General features: G+C 45.9%; 2 protein-coding genes across 5 annotated transcripts in view; one reads left to right on the top strand and one right to left on the bottom strand.

Annotated features, from left to right (window-relative positions):
* The window catches only part of cntln (centlein, centrosomal protein), a 212,776-nt gene that overhangs the window by 24,619 nt on the left and 170,077 nt on the right, over positions 1-18,080 (top strand). The gene's annotated exons all lie outside the window — the stretch shown is intronic.
* The window catches only part of bnc2 (basonuclin zinc finger protein 2), a 161,414-nt gene that overhangs the window by 69,526 nt on the left and 73,808 nt on the right, over positions 1-18,080 (bottom strand). The gene's annotated exons all lie outside the window — the stretch shown is intronic.

Raw genomic sequence — 18,080 nt, 5'->3', positions numbered from 1 at the left:
CAGAATCTTTTTGTCTAATTTTTTTTTTTAATATTACGATTTATGAGTTCTTCAGGGATTTTAAAGTAAAAATGCATTCAAAACAATCACATAAGAAATTATTTTTAAACATTTTTATGAATACTTCAAGCGATGCCACTCAATATTCAGAGGGAAATAAAATCATCTTGTTTCAAGAATTTTTTGAGGGGGGAGAATACCAGTGTCATAAGGCGGTGCTGTCAAAACTCATTTTTATACCGGGTCACATTGTTTTGTTATGACTGTGAAACCACATCAGTGGACAATACAGTACACAAGACATTTACGGAGAGCTAGTTCTGAAATCAGAAGTCAAGGATAATAGTTTGTTCAACCATTGTTGAAGCTACCGGACAAACGTAACAATTGTAGGACAGTTTGAAATTTGTTGTCCCGGAAGTTGACGTGCTTGATTTGCTTTCGTGGGCTGCATCAAACAATGTGTTGTAAGGTCTTCTTTGTCTTGATTTTTGACAGTTTCTGAGGATCGCGTAACATTTTGAGAGGTAAAAAAGAATTTTTCTCGATGTCGTCGTAGTCCGAGATGACGGTCCCAATTTGTCTCCATTGACGTGAATTTCGATTTTCCGGGACACAGCTGTCACACATTCATCGGCGCCTCCCTCATTTATAGAAGTACTTCCATCTACTTGTCATGACAAGTATGACATGATGTTCAACTCAGTCGTTCGCGACACGACACAAAGTCCCCCCCCCCCCCGCCTCCATTTATTGCAGCCCAATCACAGGGGGATGTTTGCAATGTGCGCACTGCGTGACCCGCCACTTATTTACAGCCCGATGACTAATCAACATGTGTTTTCACTGCGCAGGTACTCCGGTGTCGGCCATTTGGCCTTAATACAATAACTGATTGCCTTTAATCACAGCCAAATGTGATTTTTTTTTTTTCTCATAAGTAACGCTGAATCACTTCCACATACCTGAAAGTCAGAGAATATTGATTTTACAAGGCTCATTAGGAAAGTCACTTTGAGAGTGAACTTGAGTGTGGACGCTATGTGTGTGTGTGTGTTTGTTTTTTGGGGATGTTTTGCATGCACGGTTATAATTTTCCCAGAGCCTCATTGATTCTGACGCTCCCGCCCCCCCGAGAAACAAGGGGGAGGATTATGTGGTTGCAGATATTAGGCCATTCATTTCGCAAGCTTACATGTGAAAATATTGACGCTTCCCAGACGCGCCCGACGAGATCCTCTCCATTCCGGTCGTCAGGCCTAGCGGATATAAATCTGTCCGACTATGCCGCATTGATACGCTATCGATTTAATAGTTGAGGGGATTGGGGGCAGGGGGCGGGAATCTCGTAAATAAGCAAATGTTTTGGATTTTGATTGAATTATTCAAGTCTTTAATTGATTTTCTTCGGGATAGTCTAGCATTGTCTGCTGAAATGACAGCCTGAGAACTATTTGATGAAGAATACAAAAACAAACAAAACATCAGATGACAGGGCCCCCTTAAAAATTGTCAGTTTCAGGGTCAGTCTGTTGACTATCGTGCGGCAAGGCAAAGCGGCTTTATTTGTGTAGCACATTTCATACACCAGGCTACTCCATGTGCTTCACAACACCGAAGAAGCATTTACACACAAAACAGCACATTTTCAAAATCAAAGCAGAGAAAACAGCTGCTAAAAACAACAAATATTGACAACATTCAAACACCAGAAAAAAGCTAAAGTCGCATGTGACACCGATACAGCCTTTGGAGTTTGTTGTGACCTGAGACTCAATTTTGCCCGGCTAACCTATTCGAAAAATCCCATGTCTTGCTATTAGCTTAGCCTGTTAGCATTTCGCTAAGAGTAAAGCAGCTTTCACTTTACCACTGCACACAACTCCAAGAGATACTTTTCTGACACTGATAAAACAGACAGACAAGCAAGAGTGTGATTTCTCGATTTATGCCCCGGGGGTCAACATACTGCCCCCTACTGGCTCGGAATGTGGTCATAAATCAGATCTCATTCATTGCCAGGTACATATTTTTATGTCTTTTTTTTTTATGTGGGAGGAGAAAAAGAGGATCTGAAAATGGCTGGCATTGATTGAGTTAATCGCTGAATAAACATGAGTGGGATCACACACACACACACACACACACACACACACGAATTGATACACAATAAGAAAACAGGCTTCCAGTGAAATGGAACTCGCATCCCAGCAGAGCAGTACTTGGGATAGGCAGTCTGAAGGGGAACAGAAGAAGCGGGAAAGAGTGCAAAGGTTGTCACACACGAGTCACAGAAGAAGGAGGGTGGAGGAAGGGTGGTGGAGGGTGTCGGTGAGGCGGAGGGGTTTGTGTTAGGGGATTTTGCGTTCCAGCCCTCTCAACATCTGTTATTCGTTTGTCCCGAGCTGGGAGGAAAATAGCAGGAAGCATTCTGGCGGTGGCGCAAGATGAAAAGACAAGAAAATTGAATAAAAAAACATGTGTCGCACATACGCGGCCGCTGATTGGACGCGTCCCGCAGAATTATGTGCCCTCCCCGGGGGGTCGCTGCCAGCTTGCACAAGCAGACGCACAAATGCACGCGCACTAATGCGGGAAGATTCCTCTCATTCATAAAAAGAGCTTGGCGCACCCCCATTGGCAAAACATCACACTGTTGTGACCGTCCAAACCTCAGCGGAATGAAGTAACCCCTGCCATGTCGCGGGTCATCTTTCGCATCACCGCTAAATAGCCGACTTTTTTAAGATAACAGTTATGGGTTTTCACTGTCTGAATTTATAATGGTACACCTTTGGTGGGAGCACCACGTTGCCGGACAGCATGAGCAAGAAAAAGAAGGTCCCCAACAGGTTTATAAGAACCGTGACATCAATGCTAATTTCCGTTAGCCCATCAATAAAGTTTCACACTATAAGATAGCGTTAAGCTCGCGTACTTAGGCTTAGGAAATGCTTTGATAGAACATTTTGGTGCTCGATGTTTGTTTTGCTGAAAGTATTTATGTGTAAACAGCTTGAAGTGAGCGCGTATAGCATTTACTCAAAGTAATGTCCTATGATAGTCTCCCATTTATTGACAGCAAGAGAGTGAAAGCAGGCGTGCGGAGAAGTTTAAAAAGTGTGTCTTCATGGGTTTGCTGTTAATGCGTTTCGGAAGCATGTTCTGCTGTCCCACAGTTCAATAAGTAACAGCTTCATTTTGTGAGCGACCAACAAATAGGCTCATTTCGCATCATAACGTAACGGCACGGTTCCATGCGCAAGCTTTACTTTTGACTGTGTGTGTACTTTGCCCTCATGTTTAATTACACTTCTGCTTCGCTTTGAGGCAGAGGCAAACAGTGCTATAATTACCACAAACACCTGCTTTAATTTTTCATGGATATCTACCCAGTGTGTGTGTGTGTGTTCATATTTATTCCGCGTGAGCCTGTCGCAAGAATATTTGTTGCAAATAATGTTCAGGTGAAATTTGACCTTTGCAGCGTCTTATTCCTGGGGGATATCAGATCAACATCATTTCCCCAAACTTTGGTTTTTTGCTGTTCATCTTTGAACAAGCACAACCTTGAAATATTTATAGTCACTTTTTACTGGGCCAAGGAGACAACGATCTATTAAAAATGAGCAACATGCATAAAAGTGTGGGTGAAGAGCGCTGCGGGACGACAAAGGTGTGAGCCATTGCTAAATGTACCGTAACGGGCCGGGGAGAGAAGTCATGAAGGCGGAAGCTATTATCACTGTTAGTCAATTGGCTAGTTAAATGTATTTTTGCACACAGATAGATCCTTAGATTTGCTAACTATTTTGTCCTTCATCGAGAGAGAAAGAACACAGTGAGTTTGCATTGCTATAGTTAGGTAGCTAATCGGCTAGCAAACTGGATTTGACATATCTTCAAGGTTCTCATGCAAGGTTATGAAAAGAATCGTCTTGCTAGATATTTGTTTTGTCCACGAGTATTGTGCTTTTATATGTGAAAAAGCGGGGGTCAAGCATTGAGGTATTGTTTGTCCTTTGTTTCGCTAGGTAGCTAGCTAGTTGGTTAGCTAGCAAACACAGCCATTATTAATTGAATTTACTTTCTAAGAACTTTTCTTAAGCTCAATAAATATCAAGCAATTAAGCTCAAAAGATCACAAAGTAAAGCATTTTTAAAGAAGATCAGTAAGCGTCGAGCTAAATATTCCTACAGGTCTGCAGTATCGATATCCATCCAAAATATGATTGAACCATCTATCAATAGTGAAGCGAAAACAGAATGAAGTGAAGTATGACGTTACCATTGGTGTTTGCTAGTTAGTTACCTCATGACTTTGCTTCTAAGCACAAAAAGCTTTGGCTTTTATTTGTGATTGTCATTACTTTAGCCGGTTAGTTCCGCAGATATCGATGTTGTTTTTTGGCAATAAGAAAACCACAATACATTTTTGCAATCATTAAAGTTATTGTCCCCTTTCCGCAGTTCCAGTCTGCTTGTGTATGGGGTAGCCGGCTTGGGGGGGGTTGTCATGTGTGTGTAGAAGTCAGCGCATTCGCTAGCCTTGGTGGGGGTCTGTGCTCTACTGACAAGCATAGTTTCACTTTATTGGATCGGCTCTTGCCGTGTCAGCACCATCAGCGAAGAGAACATATGCACTTAAAGGCAATATGCTAACACGCTGTAAGCCCCTAACAGAGGCACACATACGCACGCACACAAGTTGTGTGGGTGGTTACGGAGGGGGTAGGGGTGAGGGGGGGGGGGGATACTTGGAGCTTCTTGCATGCTTTGCTGCTCTTTGATATGCACCACTCATTAAAAATAGATGGTGAGCAATCATTACAGGCATTGGAATTAATCTAATTAGCCCGGCGCGCTCGGCCTCTCTCCAGCTCCGCAAACAGAGCCACCCGGTACTCGGCGGCGGCGAACGCTACCTAGCTACTGCTGCGTACTTGACTTAGGGAGCGGGTATGTAGGCAGTGGGGGTCCGGGGTGGTGGGGGTTGAGATAATCCGCCTTGACTTATTAATAGGCGCAAACAAGATTTAGCGGCTCAAAGCAAACAAATGATGGGAGAGAAGAACAAGAGGATGGCAGTGAGGGACAAAGAGCAACGTGAAGAGAAAGCGAGCAAGCGGGGATGAATTATTTAAGCCGGCGTAGACTTGATACGCATTGAAAAGTGCAGCTACGAGCAGTAACACCCACTCAGCTTTTTTTTTTTTTCTCCGCACAATCATGGAAAATATCTTAATTAATCCGGCATTTTGGACAATTCTACGCTTTAGGTGTCGAGAAGTGTCCTTCTGAAATGAAGTCAGGAACCCCTTTCACACTGGTCAGTTTTTCCAGCTCGCAGGTTTGTGTGTCAAGGAACCGATGCGGTAATTGGGGGTTAAAGGTGACCCGCAAATTATCTGGTGTCTTAATATGAAAAAAATAAAATCAAAATCCTAGCATGTACCAGGAAAAAGTCTGCAAAGCCCCTCTCCGTCATCACCTTGGCTGAAGGCAGCTGCAAAGGGTTATGGGTATTTTTGCATTATGAAGTGCAAACTGCCCTTTTTATGTTCACTGCTCCACGCTGCCAGGGCATTTCGTCTCACAAGCTTTTCACAACTCCTCATTCAGCACGGTTCACAAATGCAGATGCTCGATGATGCATGAGTCTTGATTCCAACACTGGTGGAAAATGGAAAAGGGCAAGAGGAGGCAATTTTGAAAATGGATGGAAAACCTACAACTCCCACAATGCCCTAGTCAAAGTGACAGCTGCGCTCTGGCCAACACAGCTTTAATCTGCTATCGACGCCATTCAATTTTCCTGCTGGTCACTTACTGACTGAGCAGATTGTAACATTTGAGGATATCCAGTACGTCTAGAAATGCTATAAAAAAAAAATAAACCCACAGATTTTTTTCCTTCCAAATGTTTGTTTTTAACTAAAAAAAGGGGTTAAAAAGTGAGAAAAAACAGCATTTGGGGTATTTTTGTTACTTGTGTCGCAGAAGAGAAAAGAAAATCCCACAAAATGTTAAGAAAACTAAATTACTAAGAACAAGTCTATTGTGATTTTTTGGGGGAGGTGAAATGCAAAAAACAAGTGACTTGCCCTTTTTGTTCGTTTTGATAAAAATTATAACTTATATTTTTGAAAAAAACAAAATTAGGCAGAAAAAAGCCTAACAAAAAAAAACAAAGAAACTAAACTAAATCATTTTTTGTTTGTCTGTCTGAAAATGCCTTATTTAACTTAGTCTCTTTTTTTTAAATACCATAAAAAGCTGGCATTTGAAAAGGGGTTCTTAGAGCTTTTTTATTCACTGTAGAAAAACCAAAGCACTTTTTGTCACTGATTTGATGCAAACATTTGCCCGTGAGCGCAACGTGCGATTTGCTGTATAAGTGGATGAAACACCAGTCCCCATGAAAACACACAAACCGGGCCAATTAGCGTCAGGAGACAATTTCAGAAGCGGCTCGCCCTCGATGGGACATAATCGCTCTGAAAGCAAAAGCTACTCTGTGAAACAAGAAAAAGTGTATATCTTGGACTCCGCTCGCACTCCAATTACACGGACATTCTTGGCACGGCTCATCGCGCGCGGCTAACACGGTACATACTGTAGCCAAAAGAACTTTTCGGGACACTTATCAGGACTTGTGACACCAAACTATTTGCAACACACACAGAAAAAAAGGTTTGTTTTCTTGGCCGGCTCTTTGGAGCGCGTCTTTGTTCCTCGTCTCCCTCGCACTCCTCACTTGCAGACGTGAGGTGAAGGAATGAGGGAGGCAGAGTGGTAACACACGGTACCATGAGGAGCCCGAGGCCGGCCCTCCCTCACATGGCGCGCACTCAACCAGGCCGGCGGCCCCCACGGCACGCACACAATGCAAGCAAATGATACAGTATTTGGATTGAATTATCCCTTATTTTCAAATCATGGCAGCAAAAACATACTGACAGTTTACTCGGGGTGCGGCGCAGAGAAAAGGTTGGGAGCTTCTGGTCTATATCAGGGGGTTGTACAGCAGGGGTTGCATATATAAATGTTAGTTGATTTTTTTTTTGTCTTAAATTCAGAGGAAATAGTTCTTCAAATGCCACTTAACTAAAGGGCGCAACAGCCTCGGAACCGTTTTCTAAGGGTGCGGCACGTAGAAAAGGCCGAGAGAGGCTGGTCTGAGGTTCCCAAACTCGCATTGTGTGTATTCATGCCTTTGGTTGGCTCGCTTGTCAGTGCTATGAACTTTCTACATCTTGAAATAAAGAACTCATGAGCGCTTTACTAGGGGTGCGGTGCATAGAAAAGGTTGGAAGCTTCTGTTCTGTGTTCGGGGTTCCACGCGGGGGTTGCGCATATAAATGTTAGTTGAAATTTTTTTTTTTGTCTTAGATTCAGAGGAAATAGTTCTTCAAATGCCACTCAACTAAAGGGTGCAACAGCCTAGGAACAGTTTTCTAAGGGTGTGGCACGTAGAAAAGCCCAAGAGGCTGGTCTAAGGTTCCCAAATGGGTTTTGTGTGTATTGATGTCATGGGTTGGCTTGCTTGTCAGTGCTATGAACTTTCTTCATCTTGAAATAAAGAACTCATCGACACTTTACTTGGGGTGCGGTACGTAGAAAAGGTTGGGAGCTTCTGGTCTGTATCAGGGGTTGCACGCAGGAGTTGCGTATGTGAATAATAGTTGATTTATTATTTATTTGTGTCTTAGATTCAAAGGAAATGGTTCTTCAAATGCCACTTAACTAAAGGTTGCAACAGACTCTGAACCGTTTTCTAAGGGTGTGGCACGTAGAAAAGGCAGAGAGGCTGGTCTAAGGTTCCCAAATGGGTTTTGTATGTATTAATGTCATTGGTTGGCTTGTATGTAAGTAAAATGAACTTTCTTCATCTTGAAATAAAGAACTCATTGAAACTTTACTTGGGGAGCGGTACGTAGAAAAGGTTGGAAGCTTTTGGTCTGTATCAGTTTTTCCACGCAGGGCTTGCATGTATAAATGTATTCATATTTCTGTCTTTGTCTTAAACTCAGAGGAAATTCATCTTCAGTTAGCATTTATCTAAAGGATGTGACAGCTTAGGAACAGTTTTCTCAGGGTGCGGCACGTAGAGAAGGCTGGAAGAGGCTAGTCTGAGGTTCCCGACTGGGTGATGCATGTATTGATGCACTTGGTAGGCTTGTATCTCAATAAAATGAACTTTCTTCATCTTGAAAGAGAGAACCTGCTAACATTTTAATAGCGGGTGGGGCGCATCGAAAAATGTCTAGCCGCTGTTCTATACAAGGGGGTTCCCAACTGGGCATGCATTCGTCAAGCACATTATACAGTATTTAGACTCAATTATCCCTTATTTTCAGCAGGCTGGAATAATCGGATCAGAGAATGGCTGAGATGTATCAGAGCAAGAATATACTCAAAGTTTAGGTATGGTGCATAAAAATGGTGGGGAGCTACTGGTCATTAGCGGTGTTCCCAACATGTATGAGTGTAGATTTGTATTTATTTATTTTTTTTGTTGGTCTTAAATCAGGAGGAAATTCTTTTTCAAACGTGGCTTTAATTTTATTAACCGTCTCTACCGTTTTCTTATGCCGCAAAGAAAAGATTGGTGGCTTCTGGTCTATGTACTCACACACACATGCACACACACACACACACACACACACACACGCTGCACACAAACAAACACACACGCCTTGTCTCACTTCCTTCCCCATGCCCGCTCGGCGCGGCACGCTCTGCATGCGTGCCGTCATATCTCTTCCAGCGCTTAATTGTCCCAACTTGCGACGTCTCTTCCTGCCACCGGCCGCAGTCTAGAGGAAGTGAAATCCTCCTAAGTGACTTGTCACTACGCATCAGCCTCAGGCGGAGGCGGCAAAGGCGCCCCCCCCCCCCACCCCCACCCCTTCACTCCTCCCTCCATCCCTCTTTCTGCCTTCATCTTGCTGAGATTCCCCACTTCTGCTTTCTCTCCATGTTGTCTCCCCCTCCACCCTCCGCAATGGTATTGCGGTCACTCTCTCGACTTCCTCCCCCCTTTTTTCTTTCTGTCTATCGTCAAGCCACAGTCACATCACAAGCTGCTCTCCGCTCATTCCTTGTTCCCCCGACTTGATGGGGGGGGGGGGGGGAGCGGGGGGGGCAGGCGTTGAGTGACTTTAGAAAGGTACACACACACACACACAGTAGGCCTATGTACAGTGGGGCTTAAGTACAGCATGGGTGACCTTCGAGGTGACCTTAAAATGTCACAACTCGGTGATGCATGCGTCACATTTTAAATTACTCATGTACAAAAATCCCCTTAAGTCCCATTGAAATGTACTTCAGCGGGATATATGTGTGTGTGTGTGTGTGTGTGTGTGTGTGTGTGTGTGCGTGTGTGTGTGTGACACACATTCATGTCAAAATCAAAAGGTAAGCAGAGCTGCATTAACCTTTGTCGGCTGCATGGATGAGCGTTAGCTTCTGTTTGATAAAGCAGCATGAGTGGAGTGGCGTTTGCCTTTGGCTATGTGTCCGCTGCTTGCACCACACGAACGGATCGGCACACTTATTGACAGGCGTCTGAAGTGCTGCCCCCCGAAGTGAAAATGCTTTTCGCTTTCGAAGCCGCTTGCCAAGATGCAACGCCTCATAGCCGCTGTCGCTTGTCACGGTGATGATGGGCGGACTCACCAACGGCCCAAAAAAGTAGGTTGATTTCAGCAAGGCAAGAACTTGCGAGTAAAGTATGCGTAATTCGTTATCTTTGCCGTACTTTCTTAAAACACCATGGAAATGTTTTAAATATATCAAATGTCTCCTTTCTGTGACTTCATTGCTTCATCGCGTCGTCTTTCAAGAGCCCCAACTTAGTACATGAAGATGTTGGCCGAATGAAGCAAAAAGCTGAGGTGGGGAAAACAAAACAGCAATTTGTCATTAGCGAGCGAGCAGATTGCGTGTTTGTTTTGGTCACGGCCAGGCGTGTTTGCTGACGCTCTTTTAGCCAGAACCGACGTTTTATGGAGCGTTTCATTAGAGACGCGAACGGCGCAGGCAGCCATCAATCTATCATTTGTCCACCAATCATGTGCGGCCGGGGGCAGGGCTTAGTTGGGGGAGGGGGGTCTGGCAGAGATGGACACTCGGTTGGGAAAAGGAGTGGGGCGGGGGGCTTGGGGGGGTCACTCACTCATCACTTGGATGTCGTCCGAGTGTGTGTATGTGTGCGGCTGTGTATGCGTGTCTGTGTGAGACGAGTAAAGGGTCAGGCTTTGGTCACCAGATGGTAAATGTTTGGACTGGACCACAGCAAGCTAGCAGGGGGACAGTCTCTTTTACTCCCCTTGAATCTCGCTTTTCTGGCCGATCGTAGCGTGAAGACGCGCACCGTGTGAGCGATGGGTGATAATAGAGCAGACACTAACAAATGCGCACCTCTCGGCTGGAGGCTCACAAGACGCTCGATACCGATAACGAAGTGCAACACGGCCGAACGGAGATGTTTGCTTGTGCGTCTCATGTAATCTTTTCTTCAGAAATAATTTGTAAATGGATTTTTAGTTTTTTTTTGGTAATTATTTTCCATCCGTGTGCTTTGACATCACATTCAATACATGATGTCACAATACGAGGTAACTACATGTCTGCATTACTTACGTATTTTTCATTTTTACAATTTAAGAGTGCGGGGGGTGGGGGGCGCAATGCCAAGTCCAGCTTCCGTTACCATGACGACCGATGCAGAGCTAGCACCTAGTTGAGCCCCGAGTTCCAAAGAAAAACCAAGCGCAAAATACGACGTGCACGTAAGCCCCATTGCATGCAGTCCTAGCGTGGATCGTATTTTCACCTGTGGAGGCAGCACGTCATCATCGCCGAATCACACATAGTTCAGCAGATCTGTTTATTTGGTGCATGAAGAAGACGCGCAAAAGAGAGTATTTGCAAACAAGCAATTAATAGTCACTTTTATCTCATGTGTCCAACAAAACTGCGGTCACAGCTCAACAAAAACCTCGTACCGTTCCTATTCCTCACAGCATGCCACAATCTTTAAACGGCATGTTTACAGGTTTATTTGACTTTGGAATCAGCATATGTGATTACATTTGATGATGATTTACTGTCTGGTTGAAATTCCCAATCCAAGGATGTTGCAACTTGGTGCATGTGCTCTGAAGCAAAACGGACTTTCATTGGTATATTTCATTCTGTCAAAACATCAACATTGACGTAAACGATGGCCTTCAAGTACAGCTTGATGACGGACAGCGCCGCTAGTGGCGGTACCGAAGGGGGGTGGTGGGGAGGGGCTCACACGATACAGATTGGATATGGCGATTAACCCCCTTGCAAATTTCAATCATTCAGGTACAGAACCGAACTGTTCTGCTTTGCTTGCTATTCGAGCCGGTTGCGGTTTACACAGAACTGTGCTGGACCTTGTCACCGTGTGTGGCCTTACAATGTGCAGGCTGCTCAGAATATAAGCCCCACTGTTCATGTGGTTATTAAAAACCAATCCCCTGCTACACACACACACACATAGTGCTTCCCTTTCAGTCTCGGAATCAGCGACATAACAATGTTGGCTGGCCAGTGTTACGCGCGGGGGGCCACGGAAGGGAGCAGAGCTGGACCCAGAAAAAGGGGGATTTGGGCCAGGACAACCCAGGGGAGAAGGCGTTTTTGAGCGCGAGTCGACAAATAAAGACATGAGCGATGGACGAGATGGTGAAAATAGAGATGAGAAGTCAGTAAAAGTGGGCGGGGGTGGAAGAAAGTCGTACCAGCAGCCGCGACGCCAATTCAGCACTTTAACAAATCGATGCCCCTTGAGGAGCACCGTCGGCACCCTCACTAAGTGCGAGTGTGTGTGTGTGTGTGTGTGTGTGTGTGTGTGTGTGTGTGTGTGTGTGTGTGTGTGTGTGTTGATAGTGTCGGTGTGAGGTCGCAAGTCCACATTAAGGCCCGATAATGTGTTAATTTATAACGCCACCATCGGGAAAGCCGGCCTGATCCATCTGTGTCAGCCGCTAGGCCCGGCGTATTCATCATCCCGAGCCCAGAAATGAGCGCTCCGCCGAGATTAAGCCACTCGCTCGCGCAATTTCTCCTCTTCTTTCTTTTATCTATCGCATCCTTCCACACCCCCTCCGCTACCTCGCCTGCTTTTGGGTCAGGGTGATCAATTAAGCCCTGTCAGGGGCCACTAGAGCCTCCACCCTGCAGACATCACTATCTACCCAGAGACACTTAAGCTGAGCTTTGATGGCGACCCCCCCCCCCCCCAGCACCCCCATCCCCCGATACCGCCACCTGGCCTGGGGAGCGTGCTGCATGGGTGGCTTCGATTGTGATGATCGGGGACTGAATTACACTCCTTGACTTTTATGAACTTGCACTCTGTTATTGACATAACAGATTGTAGCGTGAAACAATGCAAACGTGTGTGCAAGAATGGGTTTTATTTAAGGGGGCCCCCGGCACGCATAAATCTGCGACGCACAGCCCGGCCTGTCATAACACGTCTGGAGTTGTAATTACCTCCACCAAGGATATTTTCAATGCCGTTTTTGTGCGCGCTATGTTTTTTGACAGTAAAGCAAAGTGCACATCATTTGATTTTTTAAAAAAATCAAAACTTATGCAGTGGACCAGGTTGGCCAGCAAATGGCAACAATCCACCCATAAGTGATGTCCATTATAAATGCATTTTTTTTCTGAACAATTATTCCAAAAATAGTTTTAAAAGAACATAAACAGTTGCAGCTCAGCTCGAGTTCTGACCAGAACAAAGAGATCAGAACATATTACTTTAATCAAGGCTTTTACAGTGGCTCCCAGTCACCTTCAGAATACATTTTAAAATTCTGCAACTGGTCTACAATAACTAAACGGGTCGGGTCCTGAAGACATTAAAGAAATGCGAAGTGAATAATAACCCAGTTCAGCTCTGAGGTCTCAATTAGTGGAGCCCAGGTTTCAAATCAAACATGGTGAAGCAGCATTTGGTTGTTATGCTGCACACAAGTGGAATAAGCTGCAAACAGAAGTACAGTCCCCCCCCCCATCCCCAAGTATAAATACTTTTAAATGCAGGTTATAAAAAATATATCCTTTTTTTGATCCCTTTGATTAAGGACTTTTCAGTATTAAACTCAATTTCGCTGTCAATCATTTTCGAAAGCTACTTTTTCATTTCCTTCAGCAAAAATCTTTGAAAACACCATGCAGAATTTCCGCGCCGAGTACTGTGTCGGCTTTGCGCGGGTGGCTCATGCGCTCATGGCGAGCGGCAGGACTGCTCTCATCACACACAAGGGGCCGGGGGGGGGGGGGGGGGGTTAATCAATACACACACTCTCGATTCAATTTCACCACATCGCCATCAGTGCACACAAACATGGGCGAGTGCGCCCGCGTGAGCCGACTTGACGCGAAACCACGTTGCCAGACACGGTCGTTGTTCCTTTTTATATGCGCCTGCCCAAGCCGGGGGGGGGCGGGTTGGTACGCTGGAAACCAGCGGCGGTCGCGGGGAGTGAGACTAAGGAAAGACAAGCTGGGAATTCTACCTTTAAAGTGTCCGCGAGTCATCAGGAACGGAGAAAGGGAATCTGCCCATTAAGACTAAGTGGATATCTATTAGATCATGGAGGTAAGGAGGTGGCCATTTACCATCAGTGCAACTCACAAACAAGCCTGCTTGGACCCTGGAGTGTTTTATTAGGCTCGGAGCAACGAACTTTCTCTCGCAAACTTTGCCGTTTCGTTTTTCACTACAACAGCGTCACGAAGGATAGTGGCAGTGGGGTCCCCGGAATAAGAAGTCGCATTTGAAGACGGTGAATTGGGATGTGTCGTTATGTTCATTAGAGGTCTTGATAGTGACAGCAGTAAAAAAGAAAAGAAGAAAAAAATGTTTTCAACGTAAAAGAAGGCCACATGTGAAGGAATCTTTCACTCAAAACAGCCTCTCTATACTGTAACTGCAACTTTTGAGTGCCTTACTGCGCTGTGTCCTAAACAGCATAGTTTTGGCAATTTATTGACGGGGGGGGGGGGGGTGGAAACCTTGTTTGATGGCATTTGTGGCCTTGAAATGCAGCCCCTGCGTCACAAAGGATAGTGGCAATAAAAAGTCACATTTGAAGACGGTGACTTGGGACGTGTCATTTTGGCATTTTGTTCGTTAGAGGGCTTGATAGTGATAGCAGTTAAAAAAAAATTCAGAAAACGTAAAAGAAGGCCACATTTGAAGGAATCTTTCACTCAAAACAGCCTGTTTATCCTGTAACTGCAACTTTTGCATGCCTGACTGCGGTGTGTCCTAAACAGCATCGTTTTGGCAATTTATTGACAGGAAAAAAAAAAAGTGACGGAAACCCTGTTTGACGGCATTTGTGTCCTTCAAATGCAGCCCCTGAGTTGAGCTTGCAGTCAAAGAAGCTTAAAAATGTGTCGAAGGAGACATTTTATACACGTTCACAATGGTGATGATGACTTCGGACACGGCCTTCGCAGACAAGCACTTGTTAGTGTTTGCATACTATAGCGTTCCCGGTCATTTTTTTTTCATGTTTTAAAAACAGCCATTTTTCCTTCATGGCTGGCGCGTCAGCGAACTGTGTCTCCTTTAGGAGCTTTGTGCGGAGGACATGTGTGCCTGGGACGTCACCTCAGTCAGAGTGAAGGCCATTAAAAGACCATCAAGAGTCACCGCCCAGTCCTGTGAGATCAAACAAACCCTTTGGCCTCTTTCTCTCTCTTTCTCTGCAGCCCCCACCCCCTAACTTCTTCACCAACTATGCCCCCCCCCCCACACCACCACCAACACACGCGCGCGCACACACACACACACTCGTGCTTATCACTGCGGTTCAGTTAATCCTTCCTCCTCCCTTCCATCGTTGCATCCCTCTGGAGGGAGTCAAAAGGGGGGGGGGCCTCCGCCGAAGGCTAAATAGGAGGGGGCAAGTTTGCCACTTGTGCTTGCGACACATAATATGGAGCCGCAATCAACTTTGGCTCATCCTTGGGAACCACCACTGCGGGGAAATGGAGGGGTGACGGTGGGTGGGAGGCTACAGAAAGGAGCGACGTTGGGGCTGGGGGTGGGGCTAAATTAACACTTGACATTCAATACGGTCAGGTCCTTAATTGGCCGGGGCCTTCCTGAGAAGGCAATTTTCTATTCCCCAAACTGCGCCCGTGCTGCGCCGTGTGCCTCTGTCATCTGTGTGTGTGTGTGTGTGTGTGTGTGTGTGTGTGTGTGTGTGTGTGTGTGTGTGTGTGTGTGTGTGTGTGTGTGTGTGTGTGTGTGTGTGTGTGTGTGTGTGTGTGTGTGTGCGCCCGAGATTGACTAAGACAATAGCCACTTTGACTGTCGACGCTGGCGTTTTCACACTTTTTTCCCGGCTCGCTTTAAATTTCTTATCCTGCTCCATAAATCACCGGATGGGTTAAGGTCCTGAATACGTTCCGATACTAATACGATATCAACCGAGTAGGGCTCTGCGGTCGCGTCAGTTAGTGGAGCTCAGAGTTCAAAACAAACACGGTGAAGCAGCATTTGGCTGTTATGCTGGTGAACCTCATTAAGTTGCGTTGTGTATGAAATATGCGCTACAATTTTTTTTTTTAATCGTTAGCGTGTCAACGGGTGAAGTTCAACACCCGAGACACACGACACGCATCGCAATTTATCGCCATCACGCCGATGTCACCGATGCGGCAGTTTGCCTCGAAGGCAGCGTGAAAGTCGTTTCCCCGTCGCGTCACAAAAAAATTCTACAACTTGTCTTTCAATGCCAGCAGGTGTGAAATGATCGTTTTACAAAAGGGGCTTCTCCAAATCTTCGGATGTACGCGGAGGCTCCACTTCCAAAGTGTATGAGAGTCTGGAATGTCTGAAGTTGAACACCTGAAACTCACTGACTCAAAACCTGTTGCGTCAAAAGCGTTTGTGGCAGTTAGTCATGTAATTATCTGAAGGCAGAAAGCCGCAGCGGCTACGGGAAGCAGCACTCGGTCTGCAAGGGACAAGCGAATCAGCGTCATGCATCTAATGCGTCAATTCGCCATGACGGCAGTGTGGAAGTGGCTTTAGGGTGTTTGCATATATCTGCCGGAGTGCGTTTAGGGTGGGGGGGGGGCTCTCGTGGGCAGGGCCCCCCCATTCCTTGCTCTAATGAGGCCAGATGAATTAGTCCAACCGGCCCCATCGCCCTTTTTTCCCCCCATCACCCATCAACCTCACTGCTGCTTGTGTACACGTGCACACCTCAACGTTGAACCACTTTCAACCACTTCCTGTTCCTGTTATTTTTTTTTTTTTCCAGGCTGCCCAGACTCACCCTTGCACTTCCCCGCAGCTCTAGTTACACTTGATGTTATTACAGCTTTCAACCTGAGAGGTATTAGGCTTCCTTGAACAGATCTGACAGCATTTACAACACGGGGCAAGTCGACGCCTCTAATCGCCTCTGTGACTTCAGCCTATTACCAATTGATCCCCCCCTCCCCTTTTCCTCCTCCCCCTTCCTCCGGCAGACCTTCGACCTCCTCCTCCTCGCTTTCTCGCCCGTGTCCTTAATGCGCTTTTGCACATCCTTAAGTGTCATTCCGCCGCGGAGACCGAGCACTTGTTTTGCCTGCCATCCTTATTGATGTCAGCGCTTTTAAATCACAGCCCCAACGTTGATCTTTACCACCCTGGCCTCCTTTCAAGCCGCGGCGAATTTACGAGGCCCCGATACAGGGGAGAAATACCTGAGGAGACGTCGCCGGTTTGCAAAGAATCATCAACAAGGAAAACAAAAGTGTTTTTTTGTTTTGTTTTTTTTAGAGGGGGGTGGGGGCGCGGAGTGGGTGGAAGAAAAACATATCAAATAGATTAAATGGCATGAAATATTAAAGGCTAGTCCGAGTCATGCTCGTCACGGATTGAGACGGCGCTGCAGCCATCCACTTCACGGCTGAGTGTTTCCCAACAATGGAAGAGGCAGGTCAGGCCATTTACCGAGAAAACATCAACATCAAGTGTGTGTGTGTGTGTGTGTGTGTGTGTGTGTGTGTGTGCGCACGCGCGCGCGTGAACAAAACACCTATTTTTCCTTTTAACACACAAACAAAATTTCCCATTTAGGCCCAGACAAGGTTTTTCACTTTGCCCCGCTGTTCCGTCGCTCCGATCACACAATGAATGTCACGAGACCGGTTGGAGAGGGGAAGGAGGGGGGGTCCGCTGACCCCCCACCCCCCCACCCCAACACCAACGTGGGATTATACAAGACTTCATTGGAAGTATAGAAAGTGCGTGTGACAACACATATGCCCCCACCTCCCCACACACACAAAGTCACCCGGCTCAAAAAACACGAGCCACAGGACGCCGACGCGGCTTGCGTTTAACAGCGGCCATTAAACGTCATTAATCCAGCAGTGCAAACATGGCAAACAAATGCTTACACATGTCGTAACAAAACCAAAAAGTAGCTAATGAGACGCCATGTGCGCAAAAAAAGAAAAAGAAAAAAAAAAAGTAATTTGTGCAAAAAGTTTATCTTTGCCTTTGGGAGGGAATCGTCCGTGCATGTGTGTGTTGGCAACGTGCCGACCACGGCCTGTACCACTAGCCTCCCTTCTCCAAAACCTCCCTTGAAAAAAATCCTCCTTGGGCCTCTGGCCATCACATCTCCATTGCAAGTTAAAAAGAAAGAAAGAAAAAAACAGGAGCAAGAAAGTGCACGTGAAGAGACGCGACCGAAAATGTTGTATTCACATCAGAATTTGGATAATTGCCGTGTAGAATGCACTGGCAAAAAATAAAAATTTTAAAAAACAACACAATCACATGAGTCCTCAGCAAAAATGGCTGTCATTACCGCCACGACCGTAAATAAGCGTCATGATGATGATAATGATTTTGAGCAACAATAATAATCATAGCAATCCAGCCCGAGTGCCCCCCGCCCTGCAACAGTGGCGGCATTAGTCACATGGACAACAAGACAAATGAAAGCTTCACTGCCTTGAGAGCTCTCTTGCCACTGCTGATGGGGCAAATTGGCAGCCAGCAGACA

The sequence above is a fragment of the Hippocampus guttulatus genome, chromosome 9, assembly GCF_054856545.1.
Source record: "Hippocampus guttulatus isolate MCC_2025c chromosome 9, RoL_Hgut_1.0, whole genome shotgun sequence".
In the NCBI taxonomy this organism is placed as follows: Eukaryota; Metazoa; Chordata; class Actinopteri; order Syngnathiformes; family Syngnathidae; genus Hippocampus; species Hippocampus guttulatus.
The sequence above is the reverse complement of the archived record's forward strand: the minus strand, read 5'-3'. Positions and strand labels throughout refer to the sequence as shown.